Source organism: Oryzias melastigma, linkage group LG17 (assembly GCF_002922805.2).
Source record: "Oryzias melastigma strain HK-1 linkage group LG17, ASM292280v2, whole genome shotgun sequence".
NCBI lineage: Eukaryota > Metazoa > Chordata > Actinopteri > Beloniformes > Adrianichthyidae > Oryzias > Oryzias melastigma.
Genome location: NC_050528.1, coordinates 7,183,254 through 7,188,835, shown reverse-complemented (window position 1 = coordinate 7,188,835; position 5,582 = coordinate 7,183,254). Strand labels below are relative to the sequence as shown.

Genomic DNA, 5,582 nt, shown 5'->3' with positions numbered 1-5,582 from the left:
ATTTTGATATTATTATGATATTATTTGATATTACGATATTACGAATTATGATATAAATCAAACTGTTAAAATGAACTGAAACATTTACAGTACTTTTTCAAGAAACACGTGTGGATTCTAGCAGTGTTCGGTCTAACATACTGTATTACTTAATATTTATTTTACTAAAATCGTCGTTTTAGTTGCAACAGTATTTTGTTGTATTTCTGTTGATATGTTCCACCCCAAATATATTTTTTTCTTTTGGAAAATAGTTCCCAGTGATCTTTTGATTATGATTAAAAAAAAAAAAAACTAATTTCTATGACATATTTTTTGCATCTCAGCAGGAACTCATTATAAATTTTCCTCTGGAATGTTGGCTTGGAAGTTCCTTGATATCCTAGCATGTCTTAGATTATACTCGCTAGCATTAGCGTAGCCAAAAAAAAAAATGGCGATTACAATCAGAGCCTTCCATCTCTACAGTTTTGAGTTCAGACGAGGAAAATGAAGACGTTAATGGATCTATTCGTCTCCAAGTGGAGGATTTAGAATTGTAGCAGAGCAGGGAGACTTTGGCCCCGCCCACTGCAGTTGGTACATCACAAACCTGAGCCTTTTTCTGCTCCTGATCCAACACAATTTGAATAAAGAAATACTCAGAATCGAGTTTTAAACTTAAACGTCTTCATATATTTCCTCCATCATGAGAACAATGCAGCAAAAACACATTAAAAACACCAGAAAGAGGATTTTCAATGGAGTGGGTCTTCAAATCTCCTGATTAAAAAAAAAAGTTTGACAAAAAATCGGACCATCTTCAGTACAAGCTGACATGAGCAGCAACTGCAGGGTGGGTTTCTGATTTATAGTGCTGCTCCGAGTCTCGAGTCCCTTCAGCACCCGGTCCCCTCCCGAACAGCTGGGTGGAACATTTGATCGGCACTGTGGAGGAATTCTTAGAGGGTAATACATATCTATTTCATTCACTGCTCCTCGCTTTATCTCTGTAGCATAAAGACTTATTTTTAAGTTAAATATCTCAAAACTCATGTTTGATATTTACTTAGTCACAATGTTTTCTTGATATTTATCTTTTTTTGTCTGTATTTGTTGACCTTGCAGTCATACGTCTGGATATTTGCCTCAAATGCTGCGATGTCCCAACAGGTGCTGCCTCGGGCTAACAAAAACAGTTCAGTCAAGCTAGCAAGACGTTCAATAACCCTATTAAAGCGCTTTAAGACAAGTGTCTCTATTGGCTTGTCTTAATACAAACAATAACCTACACCAGGGGACAACAACCTGCAGCTCCAGAGCCACATGTGGCTCTTTCATCTCTCCATCGCTGGAGAAAAACAAAATAGTCATTTTCAAAAATTTGGAGATTTGCTATTATTTTAGCAACATGCTAACACTTTTGGCTAATTTGTTATTTACTGTGTTTTTAGGCTATTTAGAGTTTGGCTTCTATTTTAGCAACAGGCTAACTTTTTTGACTAGTTTAGTGAGGAATTATATGCTAATTTGGAGATTAGCTAGTAATTTAGCAATATACTGATGTCTTTGGCTAACTTGTTAACTACTACAGTTCTTTTTAAATAATTTCGAATTTAGCTTCTGTTTTAGAACCAGGCTAACTTTTTTGACTAGTCTAGTTTAGTGAGGAATTATATGCTAATTTGGAGTTTAGCTAGTAATTTAGCAACATACTGATGTTTTTGGCTAACTTTTATCTCTCCATCATGGCTCTCTGGCTGAAGAAAAATAAAATAGTCATTTTCAAAAAGTTGGAGATTAGCTATTATTTTAGCAACATGCTAACGCTTTTGGCTAATTTGTTATTTACTGTGTTTTTAGGCTATTTAGAGTTTGGCTTCTATTTTAGCAACAACTTTTTGACTAGTTTAGTGAGGAATTGTATGCTAATTTGGAGTTTAGCTAGTAATTTAGCAACATACTGATGTCTTTGGCTAACTTGTTAACTACTAAAGTTTTTTTTTTAATAATTTCGAATTTAGCTTCTGTTTTAGAACCAGGCTTACTTTGTTGACTAATTTAGTATACTGAGGAATTCTGGTATTTAGGACACCAGCTAGTAATTGAGCAACAAGCTAGATTTTTTTTTTCTTTTTTTGCTAATTTGGCCTCTAATTAATTTTTATATTAATTTGGAGTTTAGCTAATATTTTAACAATATGCAAATATTTTTGGCTAATTTTTAATAGACCGGAGTTTTTAGGCTAATTTAAACTTTAATTTTAGCAACATGCTAACTATTTAATTTATTTCATGCCAGTTTCGAGTTCAGCTAGTAACCAAGCAACGAGCTAGCTTTGTTGATAACTTGGCCTTTACTAAGGGTAAAAGATAAAAACCTTTTAAAATCCCATTTTGAGAAATGCTAGTTTCTTTTTATATATTTGCTTTTGTTCATGCCCAAAAATAGACATAATTCATATTTATTCAAAAAATAATAATAAAACAAAAAGCAGGTCATGAATGCAAACCCAAATTCCTTAAAGGCTAAAGTAAGAAAGTGCAGCTCCTTCTAGTTTTGATCTGTAGAAAACAAGCCCAGATGGCTCTTTTACTGTTAAAGGTTGCCGACCCCTGACCTACACTGACATTTCAACAGAAAAAAGTTCTGGTTCTGTTTAGTTTTTAATTGTAAGCTCAGAGAGACAAGCAGCTGCTAACGTGTTAGCTTTGTGATTTAACCCTTTAAGACCCAAACTATTCTTTGATTTATTTGTTGGACATCTGCCCAGTTAAGAAAATTATCTACTGTGGAAATAAAATCCAAAATGTGATGTCTGAAGAGGTTAAAGTCTTAAAAGTAAAAAAAAAAAAAAAGAAAAGATAAATGGGTCTAATGCTATCAGCTAGTCGTGCATATTCATTGTCGTATTTATGCTACATCAAAATCATTCATATTTTTAAGAAGCTTATTGAAGATTTGAATCACATTTGGTTAAAAATGTTCATTGGTAATGAACATTTTAAAGCTAAAGTCACTAAACTTTCACATGACAGATTATCACCAATATTTACTGGATAATAATTTGTTTTTTCAAGCTGATGGTCGCACAAGTTTGACTTGATACCTCACAGAAGTTCTCTGTTTAAGTGTTGAATGATTAAAGAGAGTTAATGGAATAAAAAATGCAGGAAACCTGAATCTGTTTATTATTATTATTTTTTTATGTTTTACAAAAGTATCCAATCCTGACTCGGTAGATATTCAAATGATTTAAATCGGATCGGCCCCAAAAATACTTGATCAGGACATCCCTGCTTTTCTTAATACCAGAGAATGTTAAAATGTGTATGAATTTTGAATAATGACTTTTAATTTTGTGTTTTTTTTAATTATTCTTGAACGTCAAATTAAATCATTACCTAGCATCTGCTGTGGTCATTTTTAGCTCAATATTATAAGCTCGCCCAATAAGGGGAAGTGGGAGACTTGATGAATAGATGTCATTTCTGTATTAAAAGGGTTGTAAAAATGAACAACGAATAGGTTATATATTTTGGAATGTTGCTTTGCTGAACAAATATGAAAAAAACTTAGACTAAAGTAAACATCTCCAACTAGTTTTCACATTTTTAGAATTGTCCTCATTCCTACAGTGCAGAGAAATTACTCAAATGTAAAAACAACAAAATAAATCCAACAAAATTGCTTCAGAAGCAGGATTAAAAAGAAAAAAAATCAGTAGTTTGTCATGAACCCTTTAGAAGCAAACGTCACCAAGGCCTTGGAGGAGCCAAAGACGACAGAACTGCCCTCTGTGACCAAAAACGCCTGAACGTATTTTAGAATTTATGCATGTTTTTTTGCAAATTTAGATAAAAAGATACAGAAATGTTGTTGTAAATAGTTTAATAATGGAAAAATTGCAACTTTTAACAATTAAAATCTGTTGTTCATGTTCATTTGCACTGTTTTTTTCACTAAAAACTTTAAAAATCACATTTCGATTTTGTTCTTTTTTACATTTTAGATTACTATAACACTATTATGAAACAGAATAAATTGTATATTGATAATAAATATTGAAAATTCAATGTCTTATAGAAAAAGAGGCAAAAGCGCACATTTATAGGACATCTTTTGACCCTTCCATAGTCAAAAATAGCAGAAAAGTTCAGGCGGACATTTTGAGGTTTAGCTATTAAAGGGTTAAAAATCTCTAGGTGGAGGAAATATTAAATAAGAGGGTGAATACACAACATTCAATTAACAATTTAAGATCAAATTTGAACCTAAGCATATAAAAAAGCAGCTTTAACTTGAATTTTCTTAGAGCACCAGCAGTTTTATCGTCTGCTGACTTGTCACTGGGGTGTTTCGCTTAAGTGAAATGTCAGCACGACTTTAATAAGATGCATTCAGTGTGTTATTACAAGGTGGCAGTGGCCCAAGAGATAAAAGTGACCATCCACTAATAAGAAGACTGGTGTTTTGTGGGCGGCTCTACATCTACAAAGCTAATCTCTTGCGAATTCCTGAGTGTGGCGGCGATGATACAGCGAGAGGACGGCGGGGGTCATGTGTAGATCAGGGGTATAAGGGGATCCCATGTGCTTTGTGTCCCCCAGGGAGTCGTACGGGCCGAGACACCAGCGGTGCCTGTGTTTGAGGTGCAGCTCCTGGGCGCCACACGGATGAGCTCATGAAATGCTATGCTGTCCTCCTAGCCAAGGGTGGGGCGTGGAAGGTGAAAGGAAAGGCCACACTTGTCATCAATCATGCAGGGTGAGCTGGGACCCCCTGCTCCTGGATGAGCCCCACAGACAGGAGGAACATGGGGCCAAGGCCAAATTAAAGGCATCAAGTGTCCCCCCTCCTTAGGGAAAGAAGAGCTTGGATGTGTGAGCGTGGAGTTTGGAGAATCACCTGAGAGAGAACAGGAAGTGATGCTTGAAACGGATTAAAAACAGAACTACCAAGTAATCGCCTTTTAGCCATTTCTGTTCATGAAATTCATGAACTCAGAGCCAGGAGTCTGTCAGAAGTAATGTCGGGTTCTGACTCCGTTCTGGGCAGCAGAGCGTTCCACCTCGAGTGTTGGCAGCAGCCGCAGACTGAAACCGTCTGCCGGCGCGCAGCCGCACGCTCCGGGTATCTGGTGTTGACAGACGGGCAGCAGACGCACCAGGTACCGGTTAAAGTCTACCGATGGACAGTTCTGGAAATTCAGTCGAGTCTAGACAAAACTCCTAAAAAAAAAAAAAGAGTTTGAATGACTTTGTGGCGTTTAGTGAAATCTGCCACAAATATGACACTTAAACAAAGCCTTTTTGATTTATATGATTTTATTACCCTGTTCTTGTAAAAAATATGATCAATAATGTATTTAAAATAGGGCTGGGGATCGATTAAAAATATTTAACTAATTAATCGCAAACTAAGAAAAAAATTTATTGCGATTTGTCCGAGTATTTGCTCACCACATATTAATTAATAATCACAACATGAAATCACACACATTTAGACCATTTATTTGTAATTAATGCTGTCAATCGGTTAAAAAATGAATCAGATTAATCACACTTTAATTAATCTGAATTTATCACAATGTTTAACCAGG

The 5,582-nt window shown here is 35.2% G+C and overlaps 1 long non-coding RNA gene across 1 annotated transcript; it reads left to right on the top strand.

Moving 5' to 3' along the window:
- Positions 1 to 779: 779 nt before the first annotated feature.
- On the top strand, positions 780 to 4,945 carry LOC112147045. The gene is made up of 2 exons (XR_002919380.2): positions 780 to 948; positions 4,591 to 4,945. It is a non-coding gene; the product is annotated as an uncharacterized LOC112147045 (long non-coding RNA).
- Positions 4,946 to 5,582: the final 637 nt, after the last annotated feature.